This window comes from Geotrypetes seraphini, chromosome 12 (genome assembly GCF_902459505.1).
Source record: "Geotrypetes seraphini chromosome 12, aGeoSer1.1, whole genome shotgun sequence".
NCBI classification, from domain to species: domain Eukaryota; kingdom Metazoa; phylum Chordata; class Amphibia; order Gymnophiona; family Dermophiidae; genus Geotrypetes; species Geotrypetes seraphini.
The window spans coordinates 53,808,840-53,827,389 of NC_047095.1; the positions used below are offsets into that span (position 1 = coordinate 53,808,840).

The 18,550-nt window shown below is 47.7% G+C and overlaps 1 protein-coding gene across 16 annotated transcripts in view; it reads left to right on the forward strand.

Annotated features, from left to right (window-relative positions):
• The window catches only part of DAB1 (DAB adaptor protein 1), a 692,719-nt gene that overhangs the window by 519,804 nt on the left and 154,365 nt on the right, over positions 1-18,550 (forward strand). The gene's annotated exons all lie outside the window — the stretch shown is intronic.

Genomic DNA, 18,550 nt, shown 5'->3' on the forward strand with positions numbered 1-18,550 from the left:
CTCCCTCCAGTACAAGGATGTCTTTACAAGAAATCTTTGCATCGACCAATTGCATATCAGGCTGCTAGTTGGGATTCGGAATTGCATATTTTGTTTGCTTCTTCGATTTCATATATGCATTTCCGAAAACTATTAAAGACATCTCTTTCTGTAAAATTCTTAGAAAAGTAAGGAAGATGATATTTCTCTTGTATTTCACTGTGATGTACAGTCTCTTGATGATGTAAACCGCATCGATCTTGAAGCTATTGTGGTCTAGAAATGTATTTTAATGTAACGTTCCACCATTCCAGAATGGCCACTGCCTTGATCTTGTCTTCTTCTTGGCTCCATCACAAGCTTCTCCGCCGCAGTTCTTCCCATCTCTGACCATCATCTGATAATTTTCACAATTTACCATCCGCCCACCCACCCTCTCCTAGACCCAGCCAATCTTCAGGCTATTGACCCTTGCATTCAAGGTTTCAAGGTTTATTAAATATTTGATGAATCGCTATATCTTTATACAAAGCGATGTACATAAAAATACAATTAGTTAAGATAAAAAACATACAATAAATATATAAACGCTAGATATTAGACAAGACCAACAACAATTGGAAGGGAAGGGAGGTTAAAGTTACATATCTTATAATAAGAAACACATTTAAGGGTAAAACATTGAGGAGGAAGTAAATTCTTGAAACGAAAGATTATTATTTGCATATTCTCCATTTGCATATTATTTGCATATTCTTGCATATTCTCCATTATCCCAGGACAAGCAGGCATGATATTCTCACATGTGGGTGACGTCATCTACGGAGCCCCGGCGCGGACAGCTTTTCAAGCAAACTTGATTAAAGTTTCAAGTTTGCACACTGCACCACGCATGTGCGTGCCTTCTCGCCCACTAGAGGGCGCATCCCACCTCGTGGTCCTCAGTTCAAATTTTTCCGCGGAGCAAGAAAGCCCTGTGGATCTGAGCTCCAGTGTTTTTGCCTTCTAGCTGCCGCGTTTAGTTTGTTTTTCCCTTCGAATTAGTTCGCGGTACTCTTTTCCTTTCGTTTCTTTCGTTTTTCGTCGGGTTCCGGGGGCTCCCGGAAGCCGTGGCCGCGGGACGTCGGTACGTTCCCGGCCTTCTTCTTTTTCTTCGTGGATGTCCCGTCCTGTTACGGGATTCAAAAAGTGCAGCCGGTGTGAGAGGTTGCTTTCCATCACTGACCCTCACCGGTGGTGCATTGTCTGTCTTGGGCCCGAACATCCGACAGACTCGTGTGATCGCTGTGCTACCTTCCAAAACAGGGCCCTCCGTCGCCGTAAGGCAAGAATGGCCGAATTGTTCGCCGTCGACGCGCCGCCTAAGGCCTCGACGTCGGCCTCGGTTTCGGCCCCGGCCTTGACCTCGGCCTCGGCGTCCTCGGGGGCCTCGGCCTCGCCTCGGCCCTCCTCCTCGAAGGCGTCGTCAGTGAAGCAAGCTTCGGGTAAGTCCTCTGTTCCATCCCCTTCAGCAAAGAAGCCATCCTCGAGTCAGGCCAAGGCGGGTGGGTCGACCCCGGCCCCGCATCGGACCTCGACTCCGCACACCCCGAGGGAATACTCGAGACCGAGGTCGCCCTCCAGGGAGTGTGCCCCGGACTCGGAACTCCCCACCTTCGTGGGGATTCCGGCCTTCCAGGATCTCCTCCGAGCTCTGATCTCATCGGAGCTGTCGGGAGCCCTGGAAGTGTTGCAGCGTGCTGCGGTTCCGGCGGCCTCGACCTCAGCCTGGACGCCTTCGGTCTCGGAGGCCCCGGCCTCGGCTCCCTCGGGAGCCCCGGCCTCGGTGACCTCGGTCTCGGGTACTGGGACCCCGTTCACCTCGGTCTCGGCCCCGCCCCGGACCTCGACCTCGGGGGAACCCCCTGAGCGGAGTGTAAGGCCCAAAGAAAAGTTGCGCAGAGTGCGCCGTCTTTCCTCCTCTTCCTCCGGGTCTTCCAGACACACCTCGCCCTCGACGCGACCTCGGACGGGGCGTCGATCGAGGAAGTCTAAGCGGCCCCGAGGCTCGCCTCGGCGCGACCGTTCCTTGTCGTTCGGGGGCGAGGCGTTGCAGGTGTCGGAGTTGCGCCTCGACAACCCGAGGCTCCTCCGCTCACCCCATGGGAAGTCTTCCCGGGCCGCCTCGCCGAGGAAACGGGAGAGTGTCCCACGAACCCCGGGGTCCTCACCCAAGGGTTCTGCGAGGAGGACAACTTCCCCTTCCCCCTCGAGGGCCCTCGAGAGGGGATCCTGGGATTCGGGATCGGTTAGGGATCCTCATTATTCCCATGAGGCCTCCCCCCTCTCCTCGGTGGGGCGGTCGAGAACCCCCTCTCCCCAGGCTAGGCCGTCCTCATTTTCATCCTTCGTTCAGGACATGGCCCAAGCCCTGGGGATTGACCTGATGGTAGGCTCTCGGTATTCCAAAGAATTTTTGGAGGAACAGGACCTCCCCATTCTTCCTAGGGAGGTGCCTAGACTCCCTCTCAACAGTGTCCTTCTGCAAACCTGGCTGAAGAACTTGTCAAACCCTCTTACAGTCACGTCTGTGCCTTCAAAAATGGAATCGAAGTATAGGACGATTCCCCCTAAAGGGTTCGATAAGGCGCAGCTCTCACACCAGTCTCTTCTGGTGGAGTCTGCTCTTAAAAAATCACAGCCCTCACGGGTTTCTGCGGCGGTTCCACCAGGCAGGGAGGGGCGGACCCTGGACAAGTTTGGCCGCCGCCTCTATTCAAATTCCCTGATGGCCACCAGGGTTCTAAACTACGCCTTCACCTTTTCCTCCTTTTTGCGTGGTATGGTGAAGGACCTTCCTCAATATCGGAACTCGTTACCGGACTCCCAAAGAGCAGGATTCGACAAGTTTATGTCCAACCTGTCTCAATTGCGGTTGTACCTATTCCATGCAGTGTACGACGCCTTTGAGCTGGTTTCGAGGGTGTCGGCCCTCGCGGTGGCCATGCGCCGCTTGGCCTGGCTTCGCACCCTCGACATGGACCCAAACCTGCAGGAACGCCTGGCAGACTTGCCTTGTGTGGGGTCCGAGTTATTCGACGAGTCATTGGATGCGGCGACCAAGCGCTTGTCGGAACAGGAGCGCTCTCTAGCATCCCTGGTCCGCCCCAAACCTAGGCCCCCGCCGCAGAAACCCTTTCGGACTCCGCCGCGCCGATACCCTCAGAAGTCGACCCCGGCTTTCTCGAGACCGCCTCCGAGACGTCCGTCTCAGCGAGGCAGAGGGGGACAACCCCAAGCCCCGGCGCAGGGCCCTTCTAAGCCAGCGCCTTCCTTTTGACGGGATGAGCGGACGGGGCGGGTTCCCCTCCGCACTTTCTCAGGAACCCCTTCCTATCGGGGGCCGTCTTCGGTTCTTCCGGGAGGCATGGACCGGGATTACCTCAGACGCTTGGGTGCTCCGGATCGTCTCCGAGGGCTACTCGCTCAACTTTGTGGCCTCGCCGCCGGACAGTCCCCCAAGTTTAGTCCCCTGCAACCGTTCGCAGCTACCGACCCTTATAACCGAAGCCAAAGCCCTCTTGAAGCTTCGGGCGGTCGAGCCGGTCCCCAAGGACCAGTGGGGTACGGGGTTTTACTCCCGCTACTTTTTGGTCCCAAAAAAGACCGGGGACCTGCGCCCCATACTGGACCTCAGGAAGCTCAACAAATTCCTGGCCCGGGAGAAGTTTCGAATGCTATCTCTCCCGGTTCTGTACCCCCTCTTGGGGGAAGGGGACTGGATGTGCTCCCTCGACCTGAAGGAAGCATACACCCATGTTCCGGTGCACCCCGCCTGTCGAAGATTCTTACGATTCCAGGTGGGGGACCTCCACCTCCAGTACAGGGTACTGCCCTTCGGCCTGGCCGCGTCCCCACGAGTATTCACGAAGTGCATGGTGGTGGTTGCAGCAGCCCTCAGGTCACGTGGACTCCATGTGTTCCCTTACCTGGACGATTGGCTCATCAAAGCCCCGACCAGGGAGGGGGTTATCTCAGCGACCCGACAGTCTATTGCCTTCCTGCAAACTCTCGGGTTCGAGATAAACTTTCCAAAGTCTCAGTTGAGACCGTCGCAGTCTCTTCAATTCATAGGTGCTGTGCTGGACACGGTGCGCCTACGCTCCTACCTGCCGACCCAGCGGTTGGAAGCCTTGGTACGGATGAGCCGCCAGGTCTCCCAACTATCGAGGGTGTCGGCCAAGCGCATGATGATGCTGCTGGGCCATATGGCCTCGACGGTACATGTCACGCCGTTTGCGAGGCTACACCTGAGGATCCCTCAGTGGACCCTCGCGTCCCAGTGGCGCCAGGAGTGCGACCCGGTGTCTCGCCTCATCTCGGTAACTCCGCCCTTGCGGAAATCGCTGCGTTGGTGGACAGACTCTTCAAATCTGTCCATGGGACTATTGTTTCGCACTCCGCCTTTTCGCAAGGTCCTGACCACGGACTCCTCGGAGTACGCGTGGGGAGCCCATCTCGACGGTCTTCGCACGCAGGGCCTGTGGTCGTCAGAAGACCGTCAGTGTCATATCAACGTGCTAGAGCTGCGAGCCATCTTCCTAGCACTTCGAGCCTTCGTTCACATATTGCAGGACCAGGTGGTCCTCGTCCGCACGGACAATCAGGTGGCAATGTATTACGTGAACAAGCAGGGAGGAACAGGGTCATGGCCCCTCTGCTCCGAAGCTCTTCGCCTCTGGGAGTGGGCGGCCTCCCGGAACATCTTCCTCCGGGCGGTCTACATCCAAGGAGAACGGAATTGCCTGGCGGACAAACTGAGTCGACTTCTGCAACCGCACGAGTGGACTCTACACTCAGCAGTTCTACGCGAGGTCTTCGCTCGCTGGGGAACGCCACAGGTGGATCTGTTTGCCTCTCCGGAGACACACAAACTACCACTATATTGTTCTCGGATGTACTCGCAGGACCGTCTGGAAGCGGATGCCTTCCTACTCGACTGGGAAGGGAGGTTCCTGTATGCATTCCCTCCGTTCCCGCTGATCATGCGAACGTTGGTACACCTAAAATCGTCCACGGCCACGATGATTCTCATAGCACCTCGGTGGCCGCGTCAGCACTGGTTCTCCCTGCTGCTCCAGCTCAGTGCCAGAGAGCCTCTCCCCCTGCCTGTCTCTCCTTCTCTGCTGTCTCAGAGTCAAGGATCCATGTTACATCCCAATCTGCAGTCATTGCACCTGACAGCCTGGTTTCTTGTTCCCTGACTCCTCCGGACCTGTCTCAATCGGTGAAGGAGGTGTTGGAAGCCTCCCGCAAGATCTCGACGAGGCTTTGCTATGCGCAGAAATGGACCAGGTTTTCCACCTGGTGCTCGTCTTTTCACCTGGATCTGGTATCAGTTCCGGTATCCTCGGTTTTAGAATATTTGTTTCATTTGTCGCGCTCCGGCTTGAAAACCACTTCGGTGCGGGTTCATCTCAGTGCGATTTCTGCTTTCCACCAACCTCTGGAGGGATGCCCTCTGTCACTCCATCCCTTGGTGACACGCTTCATGAAAGGGTTACTCAGGGTTTGTCCCCCTCTTAAGCCTCCGTCTGTCGTGTGGAATTTGAATGTGGTTCTGGCTCAACTGATGAAACCCCCGTTTGAGCCACTCAACAAGTCCCTCTTGAAATTTCTGACTTGGAAGGCGGTGTTTCTAATTGCCCTCACCTCCGCCAGGCGGATCGGGGAGTTGCAAGCCTTGGTTGCGGACCCCCCTTTCACTGTCTTTCATCACGACAAGGTGGTTCTCCGCACCCATCCTAAGTTTTTACCTAAAGTGGTTTCTGACTTCCACCTCAATCAGTCCATTGTCCTTCCTGTGTTCTTCCCGAAGCCCCACTCCCATCCTGGCGAGACGGCGCTTCACACGCTTGACTGTAAGAGGGCGTTGGCATTTTATCTTCAACGCACCAGGCCTCATCGGAAGGTTCCTCAATTGTTTTTGTCCTTCGATCCCAATCGATTAGGGCATCCAGTTTCCAAGCGCACTCTGTCTAACTGGTTGGCCGCTTGCATTTCCTTTTGCTACGCTCAGGCTGGCCTTCCTCCCCCGGGTCGAGTCACGGGGCACAAGGTCCGAGCGATGGCAGCTTCGATAGCTTTCCTCCGATCCACTCCGATGGAGGACATATGTAAGGCTGCCACTTGGTCTTCGGTTCATACATTCACCTCTCATTACTGTCTGGACACTTTATCCAGGAGTGACGGCCGGTTTGGCCAGTCAGTTTTGCAAAATCTGTTTTCCTAAATTGCCATCCTCCCACCTGCCCTTTTTTGGTTAGCTTGGAGGTCACCCACATGTGAGAATATCATGCCTGCTTGTCCTGGGATAAAGCACAGTTACTTACCGTAACAGGTGTTATCCAGGGACAGCAGGCATATATTCTCACAACCCGCCCGCCTCCCCGGGGATGGCTTCCTTGCTAGTTATGGAACTGAGGACCACGAGGTGGGATGCGCCCTCTAGTGGGCGAGAAGGCACGCACATGCGTGGTGCAGTGTGCAAACTTGAAACTTTAATCAAGTTTGCTTGAAAAGCTGTCCGCGCCGGGGCTCCGTAGATGACGTCACCCACATGTGAGAATATATGCCTGCTGTCCCTGGATAACACCTGTTACGGTAAGTAACTGTGCTTTGCGGTCTCAAGCCTCTGTTCAAACAAGGCTCAAGGCTGTCTCCTCCTATGATACCATTCTTTCCTCTATTCTAGATACCATCACTTCCCCTGCCCCACATTCTGTAAGGTGTTCCACCAAACCCCAGCCCTAGTTGCCTTCAAAAATCCACTACCGTATTTTCGCGGATATAACGCGCACCTGTGTAAAACACGCACAGGGGTATAGCGCGCAGAAATCACGATGATATGTACCAAAACTTTTCTATACCGCGCTCAGGCATATAACGCGCATGATGCCCGACGCTCCTTTCGCCCGCCCTGACTTTCCGTGCGCTGTCCCGACTCTCCGTTCACCCCCCCTGACTTCCGTGCACTGCCCTGACTTTCCGTGCGCTGTCCTGACTCTCCGTTCACCCCCCCTGACTTTCCGTGCACTGTCCCCCCTTGAAGTCCTGTCCCCCCTTGAAGGTCTGTCCCCATCCTGAAAGCCTGATGCCCCCCCCCGACGTCCGATACATCCCCCCCCCGGCAGGACCACTCGCACCCTCACCCCGAAGGACCGCCGACTCCCCAACAATATCGGGCCAGGAGGGAGCCCAAACCCTCCTGGCCACGGCGACCCCCTACCCCCACCCCGCACTACATTACGGGCAGGAGGGATCCCAGGCCCTCCTGCCCTCGACGCAAACCCCCTCCCCCCAACGACCGCCCCCCCCAAGAACCTCCGCCCGTCCCCCAGCCGACCCGCGACCCCCCTGGCCGACCCCCACGACACCCCCACCCGCCTTCCCCGTACCTTTGTGTAGTTGGGCCAGAAGGGAGCCCAAACCCTCCTGGCCACGGCGACCCCCTAACCCCACCCCGCACTACATTACGGGCAGGAGGGATCCCAGGCCCTCCTGCCCTCGACGCAAACCCCCCTCCCCCCCCAACGACCGCCCCCCCCAAGAACCTCCGCCCGCCCCCCAGCCGACCCGCGCCCCCCCTGGCCGACCCCCACGACCCCCCCCCCCCCCTTCCCCGTACCTTTGGAAGTTGGCCGGACAGATGGGAGCCAAACCCGCCTGTCCGGCAGGCAGCCAACGAAGGAATGAGGCCGGATTGGCCCATCCGTCCTAAAGCTCCGCCTACTGGTGGGGCCTAAGGCGCGTGGGCCAATCAGAATAGGCCCTGGAGCCTTAGGTCCCACCTGGGGGCGCGGCCTGAGGCACATGGGCCAAACCCGACCATGTGTCTCAGGCCGCGCCCCCAGGTGGGACCTAAGGCTCCAGGGCCTATTCTGATTGGCCCACGCGCCTTAGGCCCCACCAGTAGGCGGAGCTTTAGGACGGATGGGCCAATCCGGCCTCATTCCTTCGTTGGCTGCCTGCCGGACAGGCGGGTTTGGCTCCCGTCTGTCTGGCCAACTTCCAAAGGTACGGGGAAGGGGGGTGGGGGGGTCGTGGGGGTCGGCCAGGGGGGTCGCGGGTCGGCTGGGGGGGCGGTCGGAGGTTCTTGTGGGGGGGCGGTCGTTGGAGGGAGGGGGGTTTGCGTCGAGGGCAGGAGGGCCTGGGATCCCTCCTGCCCGTAATGTAGTGCGGGGTGGGGTTAGGGGGTCGCCGTGGCCAGGAGGGTTTGGGCTCCCTTCTGGCCCAACTACACAAAGGTACGGGGAAGGCGGGTGGGGGTGTCGTGGGGGTCGGCCAGGGGGGTCGCGGGTCGGCTGGGGGACGGGCGGAGGTTCTTGGGGGGGGCGGTCGTTGGGGGGAGGGGGTTTGCGTCGAGGGCAGGAGGGCCTGGGATCCCTCCTGCCCGTAATGTAGTGCGGGGTGGGGGTAGGGGGTCGCCGTGGCCAGGAGGGTTTGGGCTCCCTCCTGGCCCGATATTGTCGGGAAGTCGGCGGTCCTTCGGGGGGGGGGGGGATGTATCGGACGTCGGGGAGTCGGCCGGGCAAGAGGGCTTGGGCTCCCTCTTGCTCCGATCGTGGATGCGGGTGCGGGTGGGAGCGCGTGCGAGCGGTCGTTCGGGGTGGGGGTGCGAGCGGTCCTGCTGGGGGGGTGAATCGGGCGTCGGGCGGGGTGGGAACTATGTTTAAAAACTTTTCTATACCGCGCTCAGGCATATAACGCGCGAGGGGTATGCGCGGTAGGTAAAATCGCGTATAACGCGCGCGTTATATCCGCGAAAATACGGTACTTTTATTGCTGTGCTGTCACACTTGTGTTGGATTTTTCATTTTATTTGCTTTCTTCTTTCCTTCTGGGGCAATATCATTAGTAGTTTGTACATTTGTGCAATAGTATACCCTTTTGTCCAAAATGAGTGTCTTATGGCTTAATACTGCATCCAACAGTGCCTGCTTTTATTCTAATAGGACGTCATGTTCTTGACACTGCAACCTTTTGCTCAGATAGTACACGCTGTTGTTCAGTATGGGGTAGACTTATCAAAACTTCACTCCAGTCTTATTTGCTGCCTCTCCCACTGAATAATACATCAGGATGTACATCAGGAATGAATCTGCACAATATCTTGGGGGGGGGGGGGGGCAGATTTAGGTCCAGCTCGGACAATAGCAAACTATCTATCTAAAAACGGAAAATACTTTAAAAACTTTCAAAAGCAACTTAAAATGTTTCCTTTGTAAAGATGCTTTTAACTGAAGTTTTTTCTTTCTTTTTTTTTTTTTAAAGCTGATTTTAACTAAAGTTATTTTAGTCTTCTTTTTTTTTATTAAGTCCTGCCCTTTTGTGCTTACCCTTAATGTTTCTCTCATTTACTATAGCTATTGTATTTCTTCCTTTTTTCCTTCGTGTGTCTTCTGTTCGTTCGTCCTTAATTAACCTAGTATGTGTTGCAGTTTGTCTTACAGTTCTTTTTTTTTGGAAAGTATGTTTTAATTGTAATTTTGTTTGTTGAAATGTTAATTTCTTTAATGCTTTGTACAACGCTTTGCAGAATCGATAAAGCGTTTAATCAAAAAACTAATTAAACAATAAACAAACAATAAACAATAATTGCACCCTATGTGATTCATCCCATATAGTACTCCTCCCCCCCCCCCCCCAAAACGAACCCAGAAATTCAATGCCGGGGCCATATCTGGTGACCAACATTGAATTTCTTTTTATTTCTTATTAAATTTTCTATACCGTTCTCCCAGGGGAGCTCAGAATGGTTTACATTAATTTATTCAGGTACTCAAACATTTTCCCTGTCTGTCCCGGCGGGCTCACAATCTATCTAATGTACCTGGGGCAATGGGGGGGGGGGATTAAGTGACTTGCCCAGGGTCACAAGGAGCAGCGTGGGTTTGAACCCACCACCCCGGGGTACTGAAACTGTAGCTTTAAACACTGCACCCCACTCTCCCCTTTCTGGTCTATTTAGAGCTGCAGTTGACATGGCCAGCCAGCCAATCTGATATTCATTGGCTCACCAGCTAAGTCAGAGCAGCCAAAGATAGGCCTGCTATTTAGACAGGTCTATCTGGCCGCTAAACTTAGCCGCTGTCTGGCATAATACTATTTAACTGGTCAGAAGCTGCTCCTGGCCAACTAAAGAGTGCTGAATATTGAGCGGTATGTCTGCTACTGGTCTAACATGGCAATCATACATTATTATAGAGTACACACAAACTGCCTTGTTGGCTTTTGTATTGTTTTGCTCTTCTTTCGCCTAAACCTTAAAGCAAGTCTTTTAATTCAAATCAAAAAGGGCTTTATACCAATTTGAATCAGATGCTGAATTTGTTATTAGAATCTGAAAGAACACTCGCATACTTTACCACAACGTTTAAAAGATGATTACAGATCATCCATCCTTTTTGGTTATCTCCAGCCAATCTAGAGGTGAGGGGAAATCATCCTTAGTATTTGAGAGGGCAGATTGAGTGGTATAAAATAATAATAATAATAACAGCTTATATACTGCAATACCATGAAGTTCTATGCAGTTTACAGAAGATTAAGCAAAGGTAACAAATTGAATTGACTTTAAGAGGGGAGGAAGAAAGAGAATTAATAGGACAGGAAATTCATTGTTGAGGAGAGAGTGATCAAAAGGACAAGTTAATCGCTATAGAGGGGAGAGAGAAGAGAGGATCAGTTGTCTAGATGCTTTAGGAACAAGTGTGTTTTTAGACGTTTCCTAAATTCCCTATAAGTAGTAGGCGAAAGCAATTGTTCTAGGTCTTTACCCCATGATGTCTTTACCATGAGTGGTATGTCCTGGGGGGAAGGCTAAGTTCAAGTCAGGGGCTTTACTGATTTAAGTTTTTCAAGTTTCAAGTTTTTATTAAAAATTTGATACTTTCGCTTATCAAAACTACTAAGCGAGTTACAATTAAAATCGGAGGAGAGGACGGACAAACAAAAAAGATTTTTCCATTAAAAAAAAAAAAAAAATTAAGAAAAATATAGACAATACTATAAACAATTGGACAAACATGACACAAATGGTTAATTGGGTAGAAATACAATTTTAAATAGGAAAGAGAGACAATTAAGGGAGAAAACAGAAGGAATCGGGATGTGGAAAAACAATAAAAAGAAGAACCTACGCTTAAGGGAGATTCTAAAAATTTTATAAGATACAAATTATACTAATGAGTGCAGTAGTCAAGGGTCTGATTTACAATATTCAAGCAAGGGGGACCAAATTTTTGCATAAGAGGACATGGAATTATTGCGTTCAGCAAAATGATATTCATATTTCACGAGGAGACAAATTGAGTTCCACCATTGATTGACATGTAATTTAGTGGAATCTTTCCAATTGTGGAGAATAGTGGTTTTTTCATTTCAGGCACCTCTCCGGTTTTACCATGTTTCATTTAGTATTGTTTATGTCAATTTCTTTATTTTATGCTTGGATCATTTAAACTGATTACTCTGGTACATTGTTAGAACTTGCACCTATTATGTCTTATTTCCTTTTCCTGAACTAATGTCTTCTCAACTTCTATTTTATTTCTGATGCATTCAATCATTTATGACTATTATTCCACTGTGGATGCACTTCACATTTGTTAATGACATTGTTATAATGTGCTCCTTGTTGGAGCACGCATATTGTTGGCTTTGTATTTCATCTTTTATAAAATCAATAAAACTTTTTGAACTAAAAAAAAAAAAAAAAAATTGATAAGAAAAACCTAAGCTTAAGGGATGAATGCTTCCTTAAATAGGTGACTTTTGAAGAGGCCCTTAAATCGATTGAGATTTTTTCGTTACGAATAAGTACTGGTAGGGTGTTTCAGAGCTGAGGAGTAACTACAGAGAAGATGATATGCTGTTTGATAGCTAGTTTCAAGTTTATTAGATGGCTTGATTAACCGCCTTAGACAAAGTTTCTAAGCGGTGAACATTTAAAAAAATTACATAGATTAGGTAACAAAACAGTCCATACAATTAATAAATAAACTTAAAAAACTAAAAATTAACATTGTTAACACAAGGTAAGGAGGGATGAAATACAATTTGTAAAGTAAAGAAGAAACATCAAAGGAAAGTACAAAAGGGTAATAAGACATTAAAGGGGAATTAAAATAAGCAAAGTAATAAGATTAAAAATTAACTTGCAAATGCATCTCTAAAAAGGAAAGTCTTTAATTCGTTTTTAAATTTTAGAAACTCTTTCTCCTCCCGTAAAAACATAGGGAGGGCGTTCCATGTCTGCGGTGCCGTACAAGAGAAGATATATTGTCTCCTAGTATTGATAATTTTTAGAGAAGGAATAGACAAAAGATTTTGTTCGCTTGATCTCAAGGTTCTCTTTGTAGAATAAGGGATAAGTAGTCTAAATAGAAATGCCGGGGACTTATTATATAAAGTTTTAAAAATAATTGTGCATAATTTATGAGTGATTCTGTGTAAAACAGGAAGCCAGTGAGCCTTTTTAAGGAGTGGTGTTACATGATCAAACTTTTTGGATTTAGTTATTAATTTAATTGATGCATTCTGAATAATTTGTAGACGTTTTATTTCTTGTAAAGCAATTCCTTTAAATAGGGAATTGCAATAATCGATTTTAGATATCACCAGAGAATGAATAAGTATATTTAGTGATTTAGGACAGAGAAATTTAGAAATAGAACGAATTTTCCGCAATCTGTAAAAGGTAGTTTTCACAATGCTACTGATATGATCGTGAAAGTTGAGTTTATTGTCAAAAATTACTCCTAAAATTTTTATATTTTTAACTAATTGAAGGGGAACATTTGAAATTGAAATAGGAGTAATAAGAGAAAAACTATCTTTCCAGGGAAAAAGCATGACATTAGATTTTTTAATGTTAAGAGCGAGTCTGTTTTTGTCAAGCCAATGATGCACTTGATCTAGTTTTTCGTTAATAGCCGAAATTTCATTTATGTTGTTATTAACTAATGGGTGCAATAATTGTATATCATCGGCATAGGCAAAAACGTGAAATCCAATGGATTGACATAGTGTCAGTAGTGGAGCCAAAAAAATATTAAAAAGCAAAGGTGAAAGAATAGACCCCTGAGGAACCCCATGTGTAATATGTGAGGGTGAGGATGAAGATTCATTGAAAGTAACTGTGGATGTGCGATCCTTAAAGTATGATGTAAACCAAGCTAGAACTTCGTCTGTAATCCCCACAGAGTGAAGTCTATCAAGGAGTAAGTGGTGATCAATCGTATCAAACGCTGCTGAAAGATCGAGCGAGGTTAATAGCACCGATTGATGATGATCTAAGAAGTATTGGATAGAAGTTGTCATACCGATAAGAGAGTGTTCCGTACTATGGTCCTTCATATGGTGAAATGGCGAGAGTGAGGTGGTATGCCAAAACCTTTCCTGGAACAACATGCAAAAACAGATATGGGAGGATCTATAGGACCTTTCATAAATGGTTGAAAACATAGGTGTTTCCTGGCAGGGTAATAGCAGAGTAGGAGAGTGAAGGGGTGGAGTATTAGTTTACTGCCAGTTATGTTAGTTTGAGAATGTTGTTCCAGTATATTATTGTTTTAGGCGGGTTTTATGCTTTGTAAATCATTTTGGCACATTTTCAAAACAGGAAAGTGAGTAATAAATAAGGACGTCAAATAAATCACATGAGCAGAGATCGGTGACAAGTTCTGTAATGAAATATACGGGCATTTTATGAGATCATGGCTATTTCAAAGTGATCATGACGTCTGGGATTCAAGGCTGCACTCTATTCTTCCCAGGCCTGTTTAAAATATCAACTTTAGTGCTTTCCTCGACAACAATGCAGAATCTCGTAGACTGTCTCTGAATTTAGTGGGTAAAATATACAAAGTCTGGAGGCGCTTCACCTACTCAGGAACAGGAATTATGTTAGCAATCACTCCGTTTCCCATTTTGTGGTTTTGTAGCACACTTTGTAGGAGTTTATTTTAAGCACATATTCAGAAGTAAGGGTATGTTGGGTAACGGTATCAGTTTCACAGATTTACTCATGGCGTTCCTCCTTTTTTAAAAAAATCTTTATTCATTTTATAAAGTGCATCATATTATCAACAGTTAACAATATAGACAGCACTTAATTCCATCAAATGATATAAGTATATATCCCTCCCTCCACTCACCCTTTCATACAGTATAAAAACAATCAAGAACAATAGAAATGATCAAGGTAAACAAAATTACAACAAATAATTCATTAAATACATATCCCCCCCCCTTCCGCCCACCCTTCCTGGATGTGTATAATCAACGGGCAAAACTAGTAATCAATCTTTACAAAATTTTGACAATGGGTCCCAAACCTCCTTAACTTTCTTATAATGTCCCAATTGTATTGCACTCATACGTTCAAATTTATAAGTATGGCACAAGGATTCTCACCAAAAACTATAGTTTAACCGGTCCAATTTTTCAAAATAAGCTGTACGGCAACTCCCGTCATGATGAAAAGTAATCTATTGTTATATGAACTTATTGGACTATTAGCCATCAATAACGTACCAAAGAGCACTACGTCAGACGTCAATGCCAATGGAACTTCCACTATTCTATTTATTTGACCCCCCCCCAAATGGATCGCCAAAAGTTAAGGGCTCTTTTTACTAAGCTGCGTTAGGGCTTTAACGTGCGGAATAGCGCACGCTACGATGCATTGAGCTGGCGTTAGTTCTAGCCGCGTAGCGCGGGGTTAGCCCGCGCTAATCTGCTGCTTGCGCTAAAAATGCTAGCGCACCTTAGTAAAAGGAGCCCTAAGTGTTCCTCCTAATACTTGCATTGTGCTAAACAGAGCATCCTTCTGGCAGAAAAACACATTGGCCCAGATGTATTCTGTACATGGCACCTAGATCTGCACGCTATCACAGAAATGAACTTTCTAAATCAAAATAGTTTGGGAATGATATTAATCTTTCCAAAATTATTGTCAGTAATTGTATGTATTTTTCATTTTCAATATGGTATATGTTAACAGCTATTATCAACAGCTGGATTTCCAAATTATTTATGTAGCTGTTTTTTTTTTAATATTTCTTTATTTTAATAATTTATATTCTGCACTAAATTCTAGGTGAATTACAAAATATGCACACATAATCATTTTAATAATATAACCCCCACCCCCCCTTTTTTAATGAAGCCATGATAGGTTTTTTTTATCGCTGGCCGCAGCGGTATAAGCTCCAACGCTCATAGAATTTCTATGAACATCGGAGCTGGCAATAAAAAAGCCTAACGCAGTGTCATAAAAGGGGGAGGAGCCATAAATTGTTAATACAATAAACTACACATAGGGCTCTTTATACTAAGGTGCGCTAGCGTTTTTAGTGCACGCACGAAATTACCGCGCGGTATTCTTCTAGAATAACACCAGCTCAATTCTGGCATTAAGGTCTAGCGCGTGCGGCAATTTAGCACGCGCTTTTCCACGCGTTAAGGCCCCAACGCACCTTAGTAAAAGGAGCCCCTAATAAAATTTAGCAGAAACAATAAAGTTCTATCTGTAGAGTTGAAACACATTTTTTCCCTTAGTACTAAAATAAACATTTTAAGGCGCAATCCCCCCTTTTACAAAACCATAGTGTTTGGCGTGCTCTGACACTCATGGATATTCTATGCGCGTCGGAGGTGTTACCGCCGCGGAGGGGCTAATAAACGTCCTACTTTTATGTAAAAGGGGGAGAACTTTTCTTTGCCTCTTCATTGAATAATTCGGTGTCAGGTCAAAACCGCAGAAGACAAAGGCGCGTGCCGACAACTGAGCGCAGCGCGGAGGTGCGCGCCGAAGAAAATGACAGTTTTTAGGGGCTCCGACGGGGGGGTTTGTTGGGGAGCCCCCCCCCACTTTACTTTATACAGATCGCGCCGCGTTGTGGGGGCGTTGTGGGTGGTTTGGGGGGTTGTAACCCCCCACATTTTACTGAAAACTTCACTTTTTTCCTAAAAACAGGGAAAAAGTTAGGTTTACAGTATAATGAGAGGGGTTACAACCCCCCAAACCACCCACAACGCTGCCGCGATCTGTATTAAGTAAAGTGGGGGGCTCCCCAACAAAACCCCTGTCTGAGCCCCTAAAAACTGTAATTTTCTTCGGCGCGTGCCTCCGTCTTGCGTTCAGTTGTCGGCGCGCGCCTTTGTCTTCTGCAGTTTTGTCTATGAACCAATAATTCATGTAGGTTAGATTTAGGTTAAACAGAAGTAGCCAATGCATTTGTGCATTTATCCTGTTTTCAGAGAACCCACTGGTGACAACTCAGTCACCAGATCTCAGTTAATTTCCTTGTTTATGTCCATCATGGTCTTTGATCTGAGAAACGAAGTTAAGGGCCCTTTCGAGGTATTACTTCTATTTGCATTTAATTTTTAGTTTAGATCCTCACTGGTGTTTTATTTTCTCCCTACTGAAAAAAGAGACATTTACTGAATGTATCTTTAATTGGACAGCAGAGCTTCAGCACACAGCAAAGTAAATAACAAGATAGAGCTATCACAGAATTGCACTAGAGAATCACTTAGTGTATTCTGCTGAGTGACTGAGCAAATAGATGAAAAAACGTTCTTTAGCGCAGGCCGGTGTGCCCAATGCTCTGTGCTGCTCCCAGAATCTATGAGAGTCAGGAGCAGCGCAGAGCATTCAGCGCGTGGATTTGCGTTAAAAACTGCTTTCGCGGTTTTGTAAAAGGAGCCATGCTCAAAAATCATGCCAGCCATTTTGTTGGAAGGAAGATTAAGAACTGGAATATGCCAAGAAAACATAAACTTTTGTTCATCATGACAGGGGTTGCCATTCAGCAAATTATGAAAAATTGGAAAAATTTGGGATCGGCTGAATTATAGGGCTCCTTCTACAAAGGTGCGCTAGGGCCTTAACGCCCGCAATAGGGCGCATTAAAATCCCGAGCACGTTTAGCCACTACCGCCTTCTTTTTAGGAGGCGGTAGGTAATTTTGTGCGTGCGCTAAAAACCGTAGCACACTTTCGTAAAAGGAGCCCATAATTTTAGGTGAAATTCGTTATGCCAAATCTTTAAAATGGAACCGGTAATAGCCATACAGCAGGGGCATTTCAAAAAATTTAGGGATGTTTGGGAGCTATTAACAAAATATTGTACAGAATGAATATTATTTTCTCCCTTTGTTCATATACATCCAGGGTGGGGAGGGGGGGAGGGAATATTTTATGATTTATTATACTTAAGTACAATTGTTGGTATGAGGGGGGAGGGGTATTTGATGTGAGTTAAACTTTGATGGTATATTAAGTGATGTTAAAGTATAAATGATTGTATCTTATGCTATACTTGTTGAAAGTTTTAAAAATGAATAAAGATTTTTTTTTAAAAAAAGAAAACATAAAATCCCAGATTTTATAAAAGCTGCATCAAGTTGGGCGCCTAGAAAGCTGCGCCAAACTGATCGGAGCACCTAATTTACCCCCCCCCCCCTTTTACAAAGCCATGCTAGTGGCTGCTGCTGCTGCTGCAGCAACTACCCCGAAGCCCATGGAGTTTTAAAGGGCTTTTGCCGTCTGGCTACCGCTAGCGTGGCTTTGTAAAAGAGGGGGTTAATTATTTAAAATGCATACCAAAACAAGGAAACTCTACCTCAATCTCCTTGGTAGACGCTGTGTGAAAGGCATGTGTTGCAAATGGCCATTGCCATCAAGCGAGTGCAATACTGTGAATTCTACATAGAAGAGTCGCCTATATACAGGTACTCGTCGACTTACAACCGTAATTGGTTCCAACTGACAGGTCGTAAGTTGATCGGGACGTAAGTCGGCCTATGTTAGACTAAGGGCTCCTTTTACAAAGGTGCGCTAGCGTTTTTAGCGCACGCACCGGATTAGCGCGCGCTAGCCGAAAAATTACCGCCTGCTTAAAAGGAGGTGGTAGCGGCTAGCACGCATGACAATATATTGCACGCTATTCCACATGTTAAGGCCCTAGCGCACCTTTGTAAAAGGAGCCCTAAGGTAAGAATACTGTATTAGACTGGGTAATGATATTGCAATCATCTTAAAGTAATATTTTATCAACATTTTCTTACTTTCTAAGTCAAGCACAGCACAGTCCCTTTGTGGTGAACATTCGTTGTGGCGCCCCCTCCTCTTTATATTATTACTGCTGCATAGCGAGACTTGGGAGTGCGGGACACTGGGGGCTGCTAACAGCTGGCGGGGGAACCTGTAGTAAATGCGTCGTAAAGTTGAACAGTCGTAACTTGAATAGGTCGTAAGTCGATGAGTACCTGTCTATAGCTTTTCGTGCAACAGAGTCGTCATCTACAATTTCTTGCGACAGAAGAATTCTCTTTCAGTGTTGGTCAAATGGTCGATATTACAAGATCGCTATCTGCTGGACATTAACTGTGCCCCTGAGGCAGGCCTTTGTGCTGAAACACAGACCGTCTACAACAGGGGTGCCCAATGGGTCGATCGCAATCGACCGGTAGCTCGCCAAGGCAAAGTGAGTGATCATCCAGGACTCACTTTGCCTTGG